This window comes from Gavia stellata, chromosome 26 (assembly GCF_030936135.1).
Source record: "Gavia stellata isolate bGavSte3 chromosome 26, bGavSte3.hap2, whole genome shotgun sequence".
NCBI lineage: Eukaryota > Metazoa > Chordata > Aves > Gaviiformes > Gaviidae > Gavia > Gavia stellata.
Window position 1 is genome coordinate 9,171,146 of NC_082619.1, and position 20,195 is coordinate 9,191,340.

The 20,195-nt window shown below is 49.5% G+C and overlaps 1 pseudogene; it reads right to left on the minus strand.

Moving 5' to 3' along the window:
* Positions 1-20,195, minus strand: part of LOC132319253 (hydrocephalus-inducing protein homolog) — a 113,158-nt pseudogene that overhangs the window by 71,657 nt on the left and 21,306 nt on the right.

The following is a 20,195-nucleotide window of genomic DNA, read 5'->3' on the forward strand; positions in this document are numbered from 1 at the left end:
AAGAAAGTTTTTTTCTCTCCTCCCTCATTACAAGGCACCAGGAAAACACCGTTTGCCTCCCTGCGGTAGCACATAACACACCCAGCGCGGTGGTTATGCAGGCAGAAGAAAGCTGCCGCTGATGAACAAAAATTGCACCCTAGGCCTTGTCTTTTCCTTCCTGATCTCACGGGTGTGATACGCAGCTGCCTTCTGTGATGCTGAGACATGTCATTCTTGGTAGCCAAATAAAAGATGCCTGAGGAGACAGAGTGACAACAAACAAGTAGGAAATGATCAAAGAAAGATGCTTTTTTCTCTCTGCCTTTCTGCAGGGAAAGCAAACGCTTCCATTAATCAATACAACTCTTTTGCACTTGTCAATACAGCAAAAACCAGACACTTAGGGAAACAGGAAAAGAAGATGACAGCGACAGCAAGGAGGAGAAACGGCCACTTTTTTCAGCAGGTCGCATCAGCCCCCAGCTAAGCTGCAGCAGCTCCTTCATGTTGACCTACTCCTCCAGTCTTTTTTACCACGAAAAAGGCAAATCCTCCCCTTGCGGGATCCAGAGGATGCTCTAACGGGGCTGCCTGGCAGCTGGGAAAGCAATCTGACAAGGAAAAGTACAGACAGACATAAGATTCAGTGGATGAGCAGGGGATGACACGCTGGCCCCAAGGGTCACAGCCCTGCAGCTACCCCGGCAAGCAGGGATAAGCCAACCAAGGACATGGGTATGAAGTCCCTACACTCCACTACAAACCCTAAAAGCCCCATCGCAATGCACTGCTTCGGAGGTTTTTATATTTCCTTCCTTCTAGTGGCAGAGATGCTCACTGCTGTTCCCCGCAACTCATTCAACGGAGAGAAGAGGGGTACGGGGAAGCCTGTGCACGATGAGGAGTACTCCAGGTAATTCCTTAAGTCGCTATCCCGGAGTGAAGTTATCCACAAAAAACATCTCTGCTTGCTCAGATAATGCTCTTTTCTCCCATAAAGCAAGAAGAAAGCTCGACTTGACAGGAACAGCAATTTGCACGTGATGGTTAAGGACACCACCATGGCCATCTGCATTACAGCATTTCCCTTTTCTGTTCTGAACAAGACACCAGCCTTTTATTTGCCCTGTTGCTGCCCCTTAATCTAATCTCATTCAGTTTGTTGAGCTGCCAGTCAGCGTGCTGTAATGTTGCTGTGAAAATTTCAATCAATAGCTCTTTCTTTCGAGTGGGGAATCGTGATCTAGATGCCTGACTGCAAAGAGCCACGGTTTCGAGATTAGCCATCAAACGGGAGACAGGGAAATCACAGCTCACTGTCCTGCAGCAATCTCCAAGCAGGAAATCAAAGCAGCAGCTTTGGCATCTTAGAGAACACAAGACTTGGGTTCAGGGGCACCTGTGAATGAAGTGAATGAAGGATGCCCAAGTCACCCACCAGCTAGGCTAAGGGACAGCCGGAGCCAGTTCTGCTCTCAGATGTACACGTGCAGGTCACCCTGACACCCGACCACATCTCAAATTTTATCTCCAAAATTATTCAGTCCTCTCTTCTTCCCATCAATAAACTGCCAGGCAGCCTAAGACAGCAGCAAAGGGCAAAACCTCAATCGAGGCAACACAACAGCACCAATGGAGGCAGCTGCTGGGGGCAAGGGAGGAGCTGGAGCACACCTCGCCTGCCGCAGCGCTGCTCCCATCAGGCAGGCTCAGCATCACCGTCTTGAAGAGCCTGATTAGTCCTTGATGAAACGCCTGATCCAGCAGGTTCCCAGCACCTGCCTCCTTGAACACCTCCAGGATAGCAGCAGCTATCCTGAGAAGCCAAGACGCTCACCATGGGGTAACTCCATGCTGGGGAGTCAGCAGAGGGGCTATGGAACAGCAGAGGCCATCTTTACTGCAGGAAAAGAAACCATCCCTGAACCACCTCATATTACCATTCTAGTTATTGATTAGCACAGTATTTGCAGAGATCGCAGGGAAGCAGGATGGGATTTATTGCCCAGTCCCATAAGTTAGGGCACTGAGGCAATGGAGAGGCAGATATACCCCTGCAAGCCCCCTGGGCTCACTGCAAGCTGCCCAGGGGAGGGAGGGAAGGCATCACACCCCGATGGCAGGACCTAAACAGAGCTCGGCAGGTCAGTCTTGGGTACAAGCATGCAAACCCCATCATTTATACACCAGTACCACCCATCCGAGGTGGCTTGCTCTCTGCAGAGATGGAAAGCAGATTTTCTTTGTGGAGCCAAAGAAAGCTGCCCTGGGAATCCCCCACTTTGAGGTTACGTTGATGCTCCTGGGCACAGAAACTGGAGCGAACAAGCTGCAAAAGCAGCAAGAGGGAAATTCAGCCTGGGTTAACCAGACCCAGAACTTCAACCCACCTAGCACAGAGAAGCACAAACCCCCTCCAAACCCTGTTTTCCTGCCTCGATCCCCCCTCCAGTGGGGAGCACATCCCACCCAGCCTCAGCACCCGAGCCCTTCCCGCCTGCATCAGCCCCGCTCCCCCTGCCAGGGAAGCAGCCAAGCTCTCCTCCTGCTATGCAGCTTGTCACACTAGGCAGCCTCCATGAATTAAATAACCTTCTTCTGCAGCTAGTCTCCAGAGATGCTCTGCAACGCTACGGAGTCCACAGACTCCGTCGCTACACCACCCTTACAAGCATATCTTTGGGCAACAACCCAGCTGGGGTGACCCCCAGTAGGGGTGAAACTCACCTCACCACCAGCAGTTGGAGGACAGACCTCACACCCTAGTCTCTATCGTTAACAGGAGGTTGAGGCAAAGGAGATGCAGAGGGAACAGGGAAACCACAGGGAAACCCATGCTCTTTCAGGAGCAAAGGGCCACAGGGTTCCCTTCATCGCCTAGAGCTCCAAAAGCATGACTCTCAGAGCTAAATACCTTCCACAAAACAAAGGGACAACTTGTAAAAGTGATCCAGACTCATTTCTGCTCAAACATCTACGCAAATTTCTATTTTACTGAGGGGTTCCCCAGAGAAAACTGCCCCCAGAGCCAGGCTCCTCTTGCCACGTTGTGATGGAATATCTCCCTTTCTCCCTCGGGGAGCGATATGGAAATGTTGCATAGAAAGGTCAAGTCACAGGCTGCTATGAACCATTTTTGCTGGAAAAGAGCCCCACAGATACTTACCATCTCTGCCCAGAAGGATGCAGGGATGACAGTCTGATTGCAGAGGCGGAGAGTTTGGGAAGCATCTTGTAAAACTTGGATACGGCCAAAATTTATTTTACTCGGGTGCACGGAGACAACTGGTCCTTCTCCAACGCTCACTAAATGGATCTTCTGCTCCAGGAAGCAGGTAGGAAAGACCAAGAAGAACAGGGAAAGTTTAAAAAGATTAGACAGCTCTAAGGGCACTCCTAGACTGAGGGATAATTAGGGTGGTTTGAAATTTCCAGTGTGGTAAGACTGAAACAGAAGGCCTGGAGCACGTGTGGGATCTGGAGCCATCCCATCTGAAAGCCACAAGCTCCCGGTATCAGGGGGTAAAGAAACCCAGTTTCCCACACTTGCTTTTTCACACCTTCTCCACACTGTTAGCTCTCTTCCCTGTACCCTGTGCCTGCTCCCACCCCTTTTCCTGCTCAGTCTTGCCCCAAAGCACCCTCCCTGACTTCTGCTGCTGCACAGCCCCACTTGGAGACTAACTTCGTTAACACTCCCAAAGCGACACCTGTGACAACCAGCACAAGTCAGAAGCAAAGCAGGCTCTTCAGAGTACAGATCATGCAAGTTACTTGCCTCTGATTTGTGCTTGTGTGTATTCCTGGTATTATATGAATAACAGACAGAAATTCTAGTGGGGGGAAACCCTTCTTTTGAAGGGAAGCATGCCTTATATTTACGAGCAACTCTTTTGTCAAACCACATTTCCCTGCAAAGCCTGCGTTGCCTGGCCTTCCCGTTGACTGCTTTACATTGCACACCCACAAGGGCCTGGGTTGAGAGGTTCAGTGGCATCCAGGGGATTTAGCAGCATCATTTCCATTCCTTTTAATGGAAGTTTAAATCCCGCAACTACTTTCAACATGTCAGCCTTCCTTTCTGTTACAGAAAGCTTCAGGTTCCCAGCAATCCTCTGACAACCTCCTTCATGCTCAGACAGATGACAAGACATTTTAAAACAGCTGCTTCAAAAGTTAGTATCATTTTCATTTAAAGTGTAACTAAATTTCATCTAGATTTCAGCTAGATGAAGCCAGGACACTACATACAATGTTCTCTCAACTACATTTTGTTGTCGCTGCTGCTGTTGTGTATGCAGATGGTGTGGAGACTCACATGTCTTTGGCTGGGAGTTTTGGCAAAGAGATTTGATGGATATTTCTCAAACATGATGGGCCTGACTTCAGAAAAGCTTAAATCCACCTTTGGACAAAACATCACTTCAGCATGTTTTCTTACGTGCTTGCTTTAGCAGGATTCAGGGAGGTCCCTGTGAGCTCCTGAGCAAAAGTCCTAATGAAGCAGCGGTTGCTGCTCATCTAATAATACAGCAGAGTAGGAGAGGCAGGGATCGTGCTGCATTTTAGACTGGGCTTGTTATCCCATCTCACATATCCATAATGAAATGCTGTGTCAGACACTTAGATTGCCACCTAAGAGAATACCATCCTTCCTCTTCTCTGGGCATGAGCCATTGCTTATGCCACGGATCCCTTCTTTCCTTGTCCACACCAGCCATATATTACAAGTTCATGTTTTCCCAGGAAGAATCCCTGCACACTTTATGCCCCACCAAGATGAGTCGCGCAAAGGCACACATCTCCCCTAGCACTCACCAGCGGGGATCCTTCGCTCCCAAACACCGCAACACGAGCCACTGTGTCCTGCTCTCCCGTCACCTGGGCTTCCAGTGTAACCGGGACCTCCACCAAGCTGCGAGGCTGGATAATCCCGCATGGCGTGGGGCTGGAGTACCACACAGGAGCATCCTTCTTGTGTTCCTATAAGGCACAGAATCAAAACCAACTTTAAAGCTTCCTCAAAGGTCACTCTGAACTCCTTGACATCTGCCACAATGACAATTCACACACATTTTTAAAAATCCCTAGGAGAAAGGCACAAAAACAGATGCAAGACTAGTATGGGCTTAGCATCCTGAGGGGGTCCGAGAGCTGCTGCAGGCACAAACACCCACTCCTGTGCTGGCAGCCTCCTTGCAGCAGCCTTTCATGACCTTCTAAGTTCTCCTACGGGAAAGCACCCCAAAGACTAGACTATGAACTGCTTCCTAAAGTTTATATTCACGCAGGTTCCTATTTAACTGCTTTCTAAAGTTTCTATTCAGGCAGGTTCCTGTTCTCAGCAAACCTTTAGGTTTGAATATAAACCAGCAAGGTCTTCTCCAAAACTCCTTTTTTCCTAATATATCCCTTGACAACATTGGAGGAAAGGAGGTGGATGCGATGCCAAACCTGAGGAAGAACTGCGTAGCAGCCTGGGAGATTGCTGTCGTTCTCAAGGGTCAGCATCTGCCGATACGGGTACTTTAGAAAGCACCGTCCAAATGTCACGACCGGGTTGAGCACTCGCAGCCGAGGAACGACGCATCTAGGCAAAGAGATGACAAAAAGGGAATTGGAGATACTGAGAGAACGTAGAATTTGTTTACTCCCCAAATAGCATGAAATGACGCATAACACGTGTCACTGTCAAATGGACGTTTAAGACCCCTACAGCAATAAATTGCCTTTAATTTCTTTTTATACAACAACCTCTTAAAGGAGGAGCAAACCCTGAGTCTCAGCATTGTAGAGGCTGCCAAGTGCCCAGGCAGAGCACTGTGCCCTGTCCCAGAGCTGTCTGATGGGCACCTTTGCCCCAGGAGCCTTGCAAAGACACCTTGCACCCTCCTGACGCTCCCAGCAAGGCATGAGCTCCAGGGGAGCCTTCCCACCCATGACCAGGGCTCACCAAGCCTCAGGGAACACAAGACCCCAGAATCTCAGTAAAAATTACTCCCTCCTCTCCCATACCTCTCTTGCCCTGCCTGAAAACTCAGCCATTTACCCCAGCAGCAGAGGGCACAAGCCACCACCTGCCTCACGCAGTGGCTGGCCACCCTTTCCCCACTTCTGTAGCCACCTTGCTCCTTGACCCTCACGGGTCCATACACTGTCTGCTCCCATTTGCACTTCTTTTACGGAATTGCAGCCCAGGCACTGACTGGAAGACTCTGCCTCTTGCAATTCAACTGACACCCACTGCAGCACGACAGCATCGAATCTGGCTGCAGCAAGAACAGCTTTTGGCTTAAATCGGAGAACATTACGTCTCAGAAGAACCAGAGGAAAGCAGAGAAACCTGAGCTCACCTTCCACATCAAGGACTATTTTCCCCGTCCTAAGATCTTGCCTCTACTTCCCCTCACCAGTCCTGACACAAGCCCCTTCCCCATTTGCACATGCCTTCGTTAACTGAACCAGACACCAGCTTTCAGCAGGCTGATCACTGTGTCCCACATGAATGTTGCATTTTGGTTGCAACCCAGCACAAGTCCACCACTTGCAGGAAGAAGGAGAGGCAGCCCTTTGGAAATTTCTTACACCTCAAGCACCAAAAGCCAGGCCAAACATGAATATAATTACTGTTCCCTTTAGAAAAAGGCTCAGCCCCACGCCTGTCCGTTGAGCACAGGTGCTTCTCAACGTGGGCTGCTTCCAAAGCACTGCTGTTCTCCTAGCTAGCTGGGTAGAACTAGCTCATTAAGCAACGCTTCTCATTTGGAGATGGAGCCAGAAAACCGCGTTCAAGGCAGTGTGCTGGTGGGGGGTGCACGAGGAGAGACGATGAGCTGCAAGGGAAGCGGTGATACCTGGCTGTGAGAGGCAATGCCAACACCTCCTTGCCAACACCATCCACGTCCACCACCAGTGCCAGCTCGTATCTCTTCACGGTGTTGGAACACAGGGTGACCTGGCGGAAGAGAAGACCATCAAATACTTCATCGCTCCCAAAAGCCATCGTCCATGTGTGGTGTCCTCCGGTTCTCCTTCCACAGTAAGGAAAGGGAGGATTTTGCCCTAATTCTTCTGATGGTCCATGTACAGAGCGCAGGCTCTGCAAGTAATAGAAGTCTTCTGACAAGATCTGCTCTGTTAAATACACTGTGCAGTTATCAGGGTATATGCAAGCTAAATTAAAGCACAATTAGACTAATGCTCTACTCACCACTGTATTAAAATTAAGGGACCAGTTTGTAATCTCGACTAGAATAGCATAAATCCAGAGGACATCTGCTGACTTGAACAGAATGAGTTCAGCTTTACAGGGGGAAGCTGAGAGCAAAACGTGGCCCAGCAGATGCTGTGCAGTTCACGGCTGCCAGAGCTTTTGCTGTCCCCCTTGGGGATCGCTGCAGTGAATACAGCTCCTCCTGCTCAACAGGACAGGAGAAATTAGACTGGGAAGAAAGGCAAACTGCTTTATCCAATGACATCTCTCTTTTTAACAGCCACCTTCTGTCCTCATCCTTCCTCTGACCACTTTAAATCCAAGAGATCGCTCTAAGCAGCTCTCAAAAACACAGGAGTGGCTTCTGTACCTGACTATACGGTACAAGACCTTCCGCTTAGGATTCTGGAAACAAAACAGTGCTCCTTCTGAAACGTCCCAGAGTAACCCAGCCAACAAAAGCCTAACACTAATGCATATAGCTTACTCGCGTTATGCTGGCAGCACTAAAGCCCTCTCATGCATCAGTGAAGCTTCAGCTCCACCTGCTGAAGCACGTATGGCCGGACTCTTCCCATACCTGGATATCCACAACCCCCTGGGAGCGGATGGTCCCTCTGCACGGCGTGATGGTAAATTCGGTTGGCTTCACAAGACCTTGGGCTCCCCTTCTCCAGTATGAGTGAGTGTTGTCCGACAAAGGAACAAAACTGGTAACACTGGGCTCTCCTGAGCCGTCCCCAGGAATGCGAAGGTTGAAGGTCATGGGCACCAAGGAGGTGTTAGTGAGGCAACACGACAAGGTGCGAGGAAAGCCTAGGAAATGACACAAATATGAATTTACACCCCAGTTATCCCCCTGAGTCCTGGTGTGAATATCCTGTTAGGATAAAACTGTGCCTGGAGTTTAGCTCTTCTCAATCTGAACCACAGCTAGTTGAGAAGCTAAGCAAGGAATTCATCGTCACTTAAGCTCTCTTTTATGCTGATCACAGAGATTGCTTCCTTGGCAATGCCCACTCTTAGCGATGCCGAACACCAGAATTTTGTCTCTCTTTACCTGAGGAGCGCTCTCACATGCCCCAAAACCAGCATCAGTTATTACTCGCTTATGAGCGTACATCCAGACAGACCATTTTTTCTGAAAATTCAGTCCGTAACATTCCCTGTTAACTCCACGAACACTCCCACAGTTTTCAATATATAAAAGCAGTGTATTGTCATCGAGGAGAAGCTCCAGTAAAAGAAAGGATGGATGCAATTGGCTACTACATCACGATGCAAAGCACTCTAATGCAGTTTCTCTAGGCAGCATCCTCAAGGCATCTCCTGTTTGGGGGCAATCAGACTCAGCTCGTGACAACCTGCAGCCCACTTCACAGGAGGCAAGCCTGATGCTTGCTTAGAAATTAGCAGGAACCGTGTCTCACCTTACCTAACAAACAGGGACATCACATCCATGCCGCACACTGGCTTTGGTTACTGCCCGCAAGGGTTTACATCACTTTAGCTTGGATACTTGCTTTCCATAATGGAAAAGCAGTGATACAACCACACCTGGTGGGGATGTGCTGCAGAGACAGGACATCAGCCCACAACCTGCTCTGGAGTGGACATCGGGCTTGGATGGCCAGCTCTGTGAGAAGGAGACATCTCCCATGGCCTGCTTACCAAGCGTTACTTGAATACAGATGGGGAGGAAAACCAACTGCAGACACAGCAGGTAGTTCATCCATGCCCATCGACAGTGACCACTGCCCACCTCCAGCAACTACTCCAGCAGGGAGGCAGGAGACACACAGAAAGGACAAACACAGACTTCACAGTCCCAAAGGAGACCGAAGTCTCCAGATGCAGACAACAGTCAGCAGCAGAGCTAAAAGAAGCAAAAATACAGTAGCTGCCTTCAGCTCAAAAGGCCTTATTAACGAAATCAGATTAAGTAGGATGAAGCTCCTATTACATAACCATATTTCTGCCTGGTGCATTTCTGGTTTTATTTCTTCAAAAGGAAATAAAGAAATGGCAGAGTGGTGATGTAGGGAGGGGAGGAAGCAGCTCAGGAAAGGTAATGAGTTTTCTTAGAAAGTCCATGAGCAGCATGAAAACACAGAGGCATCCTGGGTGCAGAATGATAATGGCCCTTCAATCACCATTGATTTCACATTTCAACTTTAGAACATCTCAGTAAAAAGCCTTTTGTGAGACGGAGGTGGAGAACGAGAATCTGCACTTTAATGGAGATGCTCTGGACGCTCAGCCACCGGCTCCATCAGCAGACCTGGGCTTTTGGCAGGGAAGGAGAAGGAGCCCAGATCTCAGAGGACATCAGTGCCCGATGCCGAGCTATTGCTTGGGCATATTACCTGGGAGGTGAGAATGAGGTGCCCTCACAGCACTAATCAACATCTCACACTGAAGGTCAGGTGGGGAAATGGTGTCCTCCCCTTGCAACACGCACATTCACCCAGAGCAGCTACAGGCTAGGATGTGGCTTCAACTCCCTTCTCCTGCAGTCCCATCCCCTGGGACCTTCTGGCACAAGGACTTTCACAGCCATTCTGCTGCCAAGCATTGGGAGCTTGGGGCTGAACAGACTATGAGGGACACCAGAAAACACTGACTTTCTGTTCCTTTGGTCCTATCTGACCTCATGATGGCACAACACTGCCTAAGCAACCAGCAGCCCTGGTTTTAACACCTCGAAGGCTGCTACGGAGGAACACAAGTGACGTGCTCTTATGCGAAGTGCTCTGTTTTGGTGATGCACAGACCTCTCAACCTATGCTCCAAGCCCAGGGAACACTCACCAAAAGAGACGTCACCAAAGCGGAGGGAAGGTACGTTGAAATGAAAAGTCGGTCCGATGACACAGCCCCTGTGAGGACAAAGACAGGCAGAGGAGGCATTGGCTTGGTTAAAGAGAAATGCAAAGTGTTCAGCTTTTGTTACTGCTCGGAGGGATAAAAGCTGGTCTCAGAACCACAGCGGGTTTCAAATCAACCCGTCGCCTTTCTGCTCAGCACAGCATCCATGTGGACAGGAGACAGCCAAAGCAAAGTGGTCAGCAGCTGATAGCTCCTGATGTGCCTTAGGGCACCATGTCAGGCAGGGTATGCCCCCAAGTTGCTGCTGGCCTGATGAAGGACCCTGAACTAGTGATGGCTCCGTGCCTCAGTTTCCCCATCTGTAACGTGATGACACAGAGGTCTCCACGCAAAAGTGGACCCATTGTACTAGCTTTGCCAGCTGCAGGTTCTCTCCTTTGGTATTTCTTTGCTGGAACTGGTGTTTCCATGGAGTATATGAACATCTAGTCCTCAGAGCATCTTGATCCATGCAATCATTAGGCATGCAGGATTTTGAGGCATGAAGCCAGAGGAGAGCCCAGACACCCACTGACGCAAGAGCAACAACAGTTCTACACAGCGGACAGCTGAATCTTGGGGAAAAGGATCAGCTTGTCATCAGTGCACCAGCTGACACATCCAGGAGCAACACACGTCTCCAACCACCGAACACGGGTGTCCTGAACCCACCACACCTCCTCACCTGTCCTTAAATTCAGTAGCCAGGCTCCAAACTCCAAAACTCACCAAAATCCCCTGAAATCAGCACTTGGAGCTGCACAACAGCCATTAATTTATTTCATGGCTGATGCAAATCAATGCCAGCTCTGCCTCTTAGTTAAAAATCAAGGACCACAGTGAACGCTGCCTTCTAGTTTTAGTCACAGGACTGCCACTGACTCTGTTTGGCACATGACCAGACTCATGCATCCCGCAGGAGGGACCTGCGTTCATCCGTGGTGTCCCATTTCCAGCATCCCTTTCTAAACACCAAAAAAACAAGCATTCAGGACCTTGTAAGGTTGGGTTCCTTCCCAAGAAGAATCACCTATGGTTTGGGCATCTTCTGATTGCATAGTTAAAAAGCACTCAAAAACTGACTTTCAGGAGTTTCAATCCAATACTAATTCTCGATTCTTGGAGCTGAAGCAGTTCCTGAGACTAAGTCAGGGAGCAAATCCCTGATGATGATGATGAAGTTCCCTCTCCAAGGACCTCACATAACCAGACCTAACTGCCCAAGCCCTAACACCTTGCTTTGGACGCAGCAAAGGGAGCAGGCATGCTTTCCGCCACAGCACTTGCCACGAGACGATGGAAAACTACCTCCAAACCAACCATGACTGGGGATCACACTGGGAAACTGCCAAGGAGGAGCCTTGCCAGGCAAGCGGAGAAATGACTGCCATTTCTGCTGAGTGCGCCGTATCTGGGCTCAGGTAAGTTAAACCTGAATAACTGCCCAGAAGGCTCGAGCAAGGAGCCAACCAGAGCCCTGTGCACCACAGCTCATAACAGTACAGCTCGCAAAAAAATGGGGGAAAAGGCAGTGGTTTTGGCAACTACCGCGTTTTACAGTAGCATTAAATAATGCACTTGTGAAGGGAGATCAGGGTCCTTGCAGAGCACGAAGGATAACACAAGGTGGGAGAGGAACTGCTTCAACACTCATCCCCATTCCTTCCTTCCTTTGCAGCCCAGTCTCCCACCAGCCAGCTCGCCTCCATTCAAAAGAGCTGGGAGTTTTTCTCCATGGAGGACTAAATCCAGTGCTTAAAACTTCCCGACAAGGGAGGCTCAGCTTGACCTGGTGGGTGGACATCTCAAAGGCCTTGAAAACAAACAGCTTGAGCTGCGGGGCTGGAGAATGAGAGATAAGGACTGGATAGGGATCCTTGAAACTAAGGCAAGGCAGAAATCAAGGAGGCAGATGACATCTCAGAGCAGAGTGGACTGCAATGGGAATTACTGCTGAGGGACAGCTGTACCGGAGCAGGTGGGCATGCTGGGGTACCCTCAGATGGGCTGCATAGGAGCCACCACCTAGAAAGGAGGAATACAAGGATGGGGAAGAAATAAATAAAAAAGGACCACCAATCCTCTTTCACTGAGACATAAGGTCTGCACCGAGCTCAGGGCCGTGCTGGCAGAACAGGGCAGAGCGGCCACAGAGAAGGGGAGGACATGCTGGGCACTGGCAGCCAGGGCACCAGTGGGGAAAAAAGGACCACTTCAGCCAGCCCCAACGCTCCAGAGCACCCAGCATCAGCTTCCCTGCCTACACCACATGATCCCAGCAGCTCGTGGTTAAGACTTGCTGGGACAAGTTTGCATGCTGCTGTGGTCCTGAGAAATGAGCTTTGCCTCTCCTTTCATCAGCTTTTTTTTTCCCCCTTCTCCCCTCTTGCTCGGTCAGGATTATCTTTTGCAATGGCACCAGCCCAGGGGATGATGCCCAAGTCCTTGTGACAGTACTTGCTGCAGAGCTTCCTGTCTCCTGCATCAGCACGTTTCTGGCTGCAGAAAGGAGGAACCGTAGCACTCACTGCACAAGAGCCGGGAGGACAGCTTGTCCCAACGCATTAGCATGAGAGATGATGTTGAGGCTGCTGCTACCCATTTTGTATGGAATGTTAACAGAGGATTTTAAAAACACTGCTTCTGGCTGCAGAATCACCCAGGCTGGCCCCTCTCCAAAGCCCTCTTGGCCCTGCTGGGTGTTCAGGGGGACATCCCAGACCATCTACTGCCCAAAGCTGATACCATCACACTGTCTGCCATGGCCCAAGGGGGAATGAGCTACCTGTAGCAAGGAGTCACTTCAGCTCCTGGGTACCGGGACAGGGCAGCAGGCATCTCCACACCTTTCCCGTACGGCCTCCAGTCAAACTTTTTTCCAGCACGGGTAGTCACTTAAAGCCCCACGGTCCTCACACAGAGATGTCAAAGGGTCACAAAAGGAATCTGCTGCTGCCAAATTCTGGGCAAACAGTGTCCTGGAAAGTCACAGAGCCACCCTGGCTCAACCATGAAGGCAAAGCTGCTTCCCAGAGGAACCCAAGACTTGGAAAGTTAAACTGCGTATTGAGAGCAGAGGAGGCATGGTCACAGGTGGCCAGCAGCTCAAGGGAGGTGATTCTGCCCCTCTACTCGGCTCTGGTGAGACCCCACCTGCAGTACTGGGTCCAGCTCTGGAGTCCTCAGCACAGGAAAGACACGGACCTGTTGAGGCAGGTCCAGAGGAGGGACACGAAAACTATCAGAGCGATGCAACACCTCTCCTATGAGGAAAGGCTGAGAGAGTTGGGGTTGGTCAGCCTGGAGAAGAGAAGGCTCCGGGGAGACCTTCTTGTGGCCTTTCAATACTTAAAGGGGGCTTATAAGAAAGACGGGGACAGACTTTTTAGCAGGGCCTGTAGCGATAGGACAAGGGGTAATAGCTTTAAACTGAAAGAGGGTAGATTTAGACTAGATAGAAGGAAGAAATATTTTACAATGAGGGTGGTGAGGCACTGGCACAGGTTGCCCAGAGAGGTGGTAGATGGAAACATTCAAGGTCAGGCTGGATGGGGCTCTGAACAACCTGGTCTACTTGAAGATGTCCCTGCTCACTGCAGGGGGGTTGGACTAGATGACCTTTAAAGGTCCCTTCCAACACAAACCATTCTATGATTTCCTCTCGCAGACAATTACACTTTCTTGGCTGCTGCAACTGCAAGGTTCAAACTGGAGTCAAGGTGAAAAAGTCTTGGCTCTTAGTGGGGGGGTGCTAGGATCTGAGCCAAGACAAAGACCTTAGACAACCCCTTTTTTCTCTGCTCCATCATAAAATGAGGTAGGGGGGAGCTGATTACCCAGACAGAGCTACAGATGTGTCCACCAAGCTCCTATAATTCTTCTCACCTGATAGTCAAGGTCACAGGCTCAGGGGATCCATTCACACTGAACTTGAATTCTTCTGTGAACTGCCCCAGCATGGTGGAACTGAAGGAGATCCGGATCACCTGGAGCCCGTCTGGCAAAATGGTGCCCTCCCGGGGCAGAAAGGTGAAGCAGGAGCCCAGAGCTGTAGCTGGAGGGACCAACTGGAAGAAAGCATCGATGGCTCCTTTGTTAAACAGGACCGCCTGCAGCAGCAAGAAAGCGAAATGGAAATACATAAGGAATCTTCCTTTCTTACACAAGGCTGACTTGCTTTCCCATTAAACAAGTAACATCTGTAAAAAGACAGAAGATGCCGTGTGCTGCTGCTTGGCAGAAGCCAAAGAATATGCAACAGGACAAGTTCTGCCTTTGGGTTTTTACATGCAAAGCAGTGATAACTTCATCTAAACAGAGTCACGCTGGGTTTATTCTACTGATACAGAGCAGTCCACTCTGACTTGCAGTGCAGAGGACCTGCTCAGCATCAGCGAGTTGATTCAGACCTGTCCCTAAGAGCAACGAAGGGCGGTTACTAGTGGGTCATCACACAACTGCTTCTGCTCCTGATGAGCCTGGTCCTGCCAAGGGCAGAACATGGGCAGCTTCCATTGCAGCCAACAAGTTTATTGCATGTAGAAGACCCCTCAGGCCAGCACTATAACCAACTTCAGAAGCACTCCCCAACTCTGCTACAGTATAGAAGTTAGGTTTCTCTTCTTTCTTCTTTAAGGTGATACTTTCTTAGTCTTTGCTCCAACAGACATGTCAGGAAAGAATGAGCGTGAGGTGCATAGCAGCTCCATCTATTCCAAAGAATTTCTCTTTCCTAAATATACACAGCCACCATCTAAGATTTTACCATTATTAGAATAAACTGCAAATTTAGAACCAAGCCATATTTTGTTGAATGCTCGAGAGATCTACTGCCTCGAACAAGTAACACAATCCCGCAGCGTTTGTTGAAATTCAGCTCTTTTCATGTTGGGCGAGAAATGCCCACATCTGCCTGTGAGTACCAGCACGCTGTCCATCACCAACAAACCTACCCAAAGCAAAGCTGTAGTTTCTGACTGCTGCAGGGTGAAATCCTGCCATTTCCATGGACTTAGCTATCTGCTTTGAATTTCTTTTCCCTAATTTTTGTCCTTGCAAAACCTGTCAGAAAAACTGAGACAGAAGCATAGAAACAGCCTTTGTTTTTCAACTTTGCAGCTGCTGCTGAAAATATGCATGTATTCAAACTCCACAATGGTCACTTGAACACTACTCTCACCTCTTGTGTGTTTTACACCTTCGTTACAAATTGCACTTAGGGATCCGACGCTGAGCTGAGGTTTACCTCCAGTCTAGCTGCTTAGGAAAGCACTAACAGCATCCTCTACTTCATCACATTTTCTCAAGTAATGAAAATCATAAATTGATAGAGAGAGAATCAATAAAGTATCAGCATTAAAAATGCACAGAGCACACAATATTTCTGTAAGAAAACACCTTAATCTGTCCTTCCCTGCCACAGTCAAGGTTTTGAAAGTGTCTGGCATGATGTATTGCCTCGTCTTCTACCTCTTTCACTTGCTCTATCTTTTTTTTTGCAGAAGACTTGACACCATTGGGGGGAGGCAAATATATAGAAAGTGCCTTTGCTTCATTTCCAGAAATGCTTCGCTCTTCATAGAGCCAGAGGTGCACCAAGCCCGAAGCGTGGTGAGGGGCTCGTCAGCGAGGGGAAGCACTCCCAATTTCTTTCCTAGGGACAGCTCGGAGCCAGGAGGCTGGATGGCTTTCCTCTGACTCCCAGGAATCGGTAGGATGCACTTAACTGAAAACTCTTTGCAAGGGACTTGAGTTCAAACACAGTAACTTTGTTCCAGCTGCTTTTTAAGAGCCAGAGTACAAAGGTGCTTTGCATCTAGGGCTGAAACAAAAGTCTTTTTGACCCAGTGCTGCTTTCATGTGTCAAGGGGGGTTTTTTTGCATGAAGCCTCCCAGCTGATCTCAAATGGACGTTGCCAAAAAGCAGGGACTAGGGCTTCCTAAACATATATACCTTTCAGACCCCACCAAAAGTATCCAGATTCTGTGAAACCCCCCAAACTTGACTAGTATGTCAAATATTCCCTGCTCACAACTGCCTCAGTTGCCAGGAATCCCGCAGGTCCACGAGGCTCAGCGTTGCCCCGGGAGCCGTGAGGATCCAGCCCAACCCCTGCAAACCCCTCCTGCTCACCTCATAGCTGTGGGCTGATCCAATGAAAACCTTCCCGATGTCCAGCTGGTCAAAGTTGAAGCAGAGCCGGGGCCCTATGCCTTCACCTTTGATGCGCAGGGGCAGCCTGGCCTCTCGGCCTGGGGAGAGATTGCCGTTTCAGTACAGTAATTCCCTCTGTTGCCCTGGATTTTCCAGCCTGCCTCAATGCTAGTCCCTGACTCCGCGATGGATGGGACCAGCTCTAGATGCTCCAGGGAGAAGATACAGGACCCTTCTCCTCCCTCAGGACATATGCCCTTGGGCTGGTTTCTAATTTAGTGATCAGTTTGCACCCTGAAAACAGGATGCTGAGTTTAAAACACGATCTCTGAATTTCTTCCCACACACTTAGATGAGCTTTGAAATCCATTCAGTGAAGGCACAAAGCTCACAAAACAGAACTGAAGATAAAAATCTGCCATCTATACTGATGCAATCAGAGACAACAGCACAGGAGCCGAGAAGTACGAGCCCAAGCAAGGCGAAGCTCCCTGCTAACGGCCATACGCACATCAACAGTAACCGCTCCCAGAAGAAGACTTGACAGCACTTCCGTAAGACAGGATGGGCATAAAGCTTGTCTAGCGGACTGCTCGGATTCCGATTCCCAGGGAGGACGTTCACCCTGCTCAGTACAGCAAGGCCTGTGCAACGCTACCCGTATGCACCATAGACGCCGAGCCACGAGGTGACAATTCCCACACAGGGAGAGAAGCACAGGCTGGCCAGAAGTGGTCTTTTCGCAGACACCCCGCACTCAGCGGGGCTCAGTCACCTGAGGTCTGACAGCATCTGGGGAGTGGGAGGTGATCCAGGATCTGGGAGCACATTTGTAACTCAGCTCCTGCTGCCTCAGGTGTCTGATGATGCATCCGTGTAATAAAGATTCATCTTGGAAGTATACGGTCTATAGGGGCTTAGTGCTCGTCCACGAAAGCTGTTCTGCTGTGTCATTCTTTGGCCTTTCCAGGCACCTTGCAGCAGAGCAAATGCTGGCAAACCCATGGCATGAAAGCTTATCCCTTCACTGCCTTGGTTGGTCTGGGATCAGTGATCCAAGCTTGTAGCCAGGCATCGCGAGGGCTGGCCTTGGACAGGAGATCACCTGGAAACCGTAGGGACAGCGGGCATGTGCCAGCCCTGACCTGCTGACCACCCACCCTTCCCAGCAACTACATAAGAACCGAGGGGGCTGGAAGACTATTTGTGCCTCACCTTCACCATGGGTAACAGAAGCAGGAGAAAGGAGCTGTACCTGAGATTTCACAGTAGACCGCTTGTTGATACACTCTGGCTTCTCGGGGTTTAAAGATCACCTTGATTTCAGCCGAAGAATTTGGCCAGACATCTCCCTCCTAAAACAGAAGCGGACGGCAAACCATTTATCTTTAAACGTTACATGTCTTGTTTTCAACCACAGTCCTGTAGCCTATATTTAGAGCATCAGTGAAGAGCAAGGAGCAAGCAACACTTGCCAACAAAATTTATAAAAGAGTCTGGAAGCAGCTGCAAAAAACTGTCCCAAGTCCCTTACCTTTACTGGCACCCCGGAGAGGCATTTTGTTAAATTAGGGCTACAACGAAGCAACCCAACTGGCAACCAAACTCCAGCAAATCAAGCAGGATTTCTTCAGAGGTACCAGCCAGTCTAAGGAAAAGGGACCTGGCTACACTTCATGTCTGTACATCATTACATGGAGTACCAGCACACAGTACTGTGGGCAGCCAGACTTCCGGACCTCACCTTAATGCACTTCAGGAGCTCAAGGGGGGGTTGAGCTAGTTCTGGAGTCATACTCCAACTGTAACAAAGCAGGAGCCCTGGGACACACTCCAAAATCAACTCTAATGCATCGCACGATGCCCTTCAGGCTCAGCTCATCAGCTCCCACTCTACAATAATCCTACTGCTCTGACACTATCTCTTGGTCACACCATGCTGCTGTCAGCTACAGTGGTGTGAAACTGCAGTTGTGCTGACATTGCTGGCTCTCAGCCTTCGATGGGCTAAAGGAGTAACCAAGAAGAGAACACGATCCCCTTCCTTGGTTAAAAAAAAAAATTAGTTTCACCTATTTTAAAAAAAGAAGAGGTTGGGCTTATTCTAGGGTTCACTCCAAGATGAGAAGGGATTTTGCACTGCTCAGGCAGCAGGCATTCTTCGTCTCAGACCATGCAAATACTCAGAATCAGAGCTCTGGTTGATTGAAGGACATGGGGTTTTGCTTGCAGAAACAGAAAAGCAAAGATTTTTCTGTACCTATGTGCCATACAACTCAAAAAAAACCTGCCAGTCTTGTGTCCAGGCTCACAGATGCCATTGGAAGGGAGATTCCGACATGGTGTAAGTCCAGCTTATACAAAGGGATTGGTGTTTCCATGACTAAACTTGGGCTGAATTTGGCCTCCTTTCCACACAGGACCATTTCATTCTTCAGGTCAATATGTGAACTGACAATGCTCTAATATCCTTTGTTACTCCCCATACAGTATGCGTCAGGTGTGCCCTTACATATAATAATCAATACCTCTGAGCACTCTAAGAACACTTATTTATAGCCCTTGCAGTAGCTCAGCTTTAGGCAGGCTCTCGCTGCCTGTCAGGAGCCCGCAGTTCAGAAGTGGTTTTTGTAACAAGCTCTCCCAGCCTCGCTAGAAACCTGACATTTTCTCTCGGCACGTCAAGGCAGCTGATGCAGGGATCTGCCAAGTGACCTCATTCAGGGAGGAGCAGGAGGAGGAGGAAGGGAGGTTCTCAGCTACAGCTTACCATCGGCTCAATGGTGAAGACATCATCGGAGAAAAGCATGGAGTCTCCTTGCACCTTTGCCCTCTGGTTCCGGAAGGTGCGGGAGAGAAGGGAAAGGCGTTCTCGGAGAGCGGGGTCCACCGTGCACTCCTTGAGGAAGCAATCCGTCTTGTCCTCTTCCTGCCTCTGCAGCCTGTGACACAGCCTGCGGCCATGGGGAGAGACAAACCAAACAGATAATTCAATAAGCAACATATTGGCAGAGACTGCCGGGTAAGTGCAGGGGCAGCAACGCACTCAGGGAGGAACAGCAGCAGCTCAGCAAGGGGCTGACCCCGAGCCATGGGGTCCCAAATGGATCAGATGATCACTTGTTGCTCCCTGGCGTGGCAGGTAGTTTTACTCCACATTCACAAGTTAAGAAGAGGTTTTGGAAAGCTAGCAGCCCTCAAGAGAGCCTCCCGGCTCAAAGCCACTGCCACAACTGATGGAGAATCCACCAACCTCAACTGGCTTTTCCCACCATAGAGCTGCTCGGGGGAGGCAGATAAAGATCAAGGAGCACCCACTGCAGGGCTTCACCGGCAAGGGGAGAAGCACCTGGGGTTCAGCTGCAGGTTACGAGCATCACTCTTTTTCCTTCCTTTTTGGACCAGCGGGGATAAGCAAACAATGCCTGCTCCCAGTTCCCTATACTGCCTTCCACCAGGGGATCCCTGCTTCTCTGACAGCAGGACAGTGGCCTTAGAGCTATGACCATCCCTAAGACTTCCAAGTAAGGAAGAACAAAACATCCTGCTGAGACTCTAAGACACAAACTGGCACGAGATCAAATGTCATTGGAAAAAAAGAAATAAAAAATCCGGTTGAAGTCTACTGTGGGGAAACCTGGTTGCTTCTGAGGGGAAAGAGGAACACTCAGGGTCCAGGCTGAGACAGGCAGCTGGGAAGAGATGGTAAAGAAATGGGCCAGGGAAGTACCAAGAGAAGGTCAGGAGGTTTCCTTTCAACACACTGAGCTTGCACAGAACTCACACACTGTGTCATTAAAAAGAGAGAACAGTGGAAAACTAGTTTTGCCCTTCAAGGCATTTCTGACCTAATTATGTTGAACTTTATTTACTCAGAGGCTCTTAGAAAGTGCTCCACTTTAAGGCAGTTTCCTGATCAGCTATGAGTTCAGACTAACTATATACCTACATCCATCCAAGTCTGAAAAGTCACACAAGG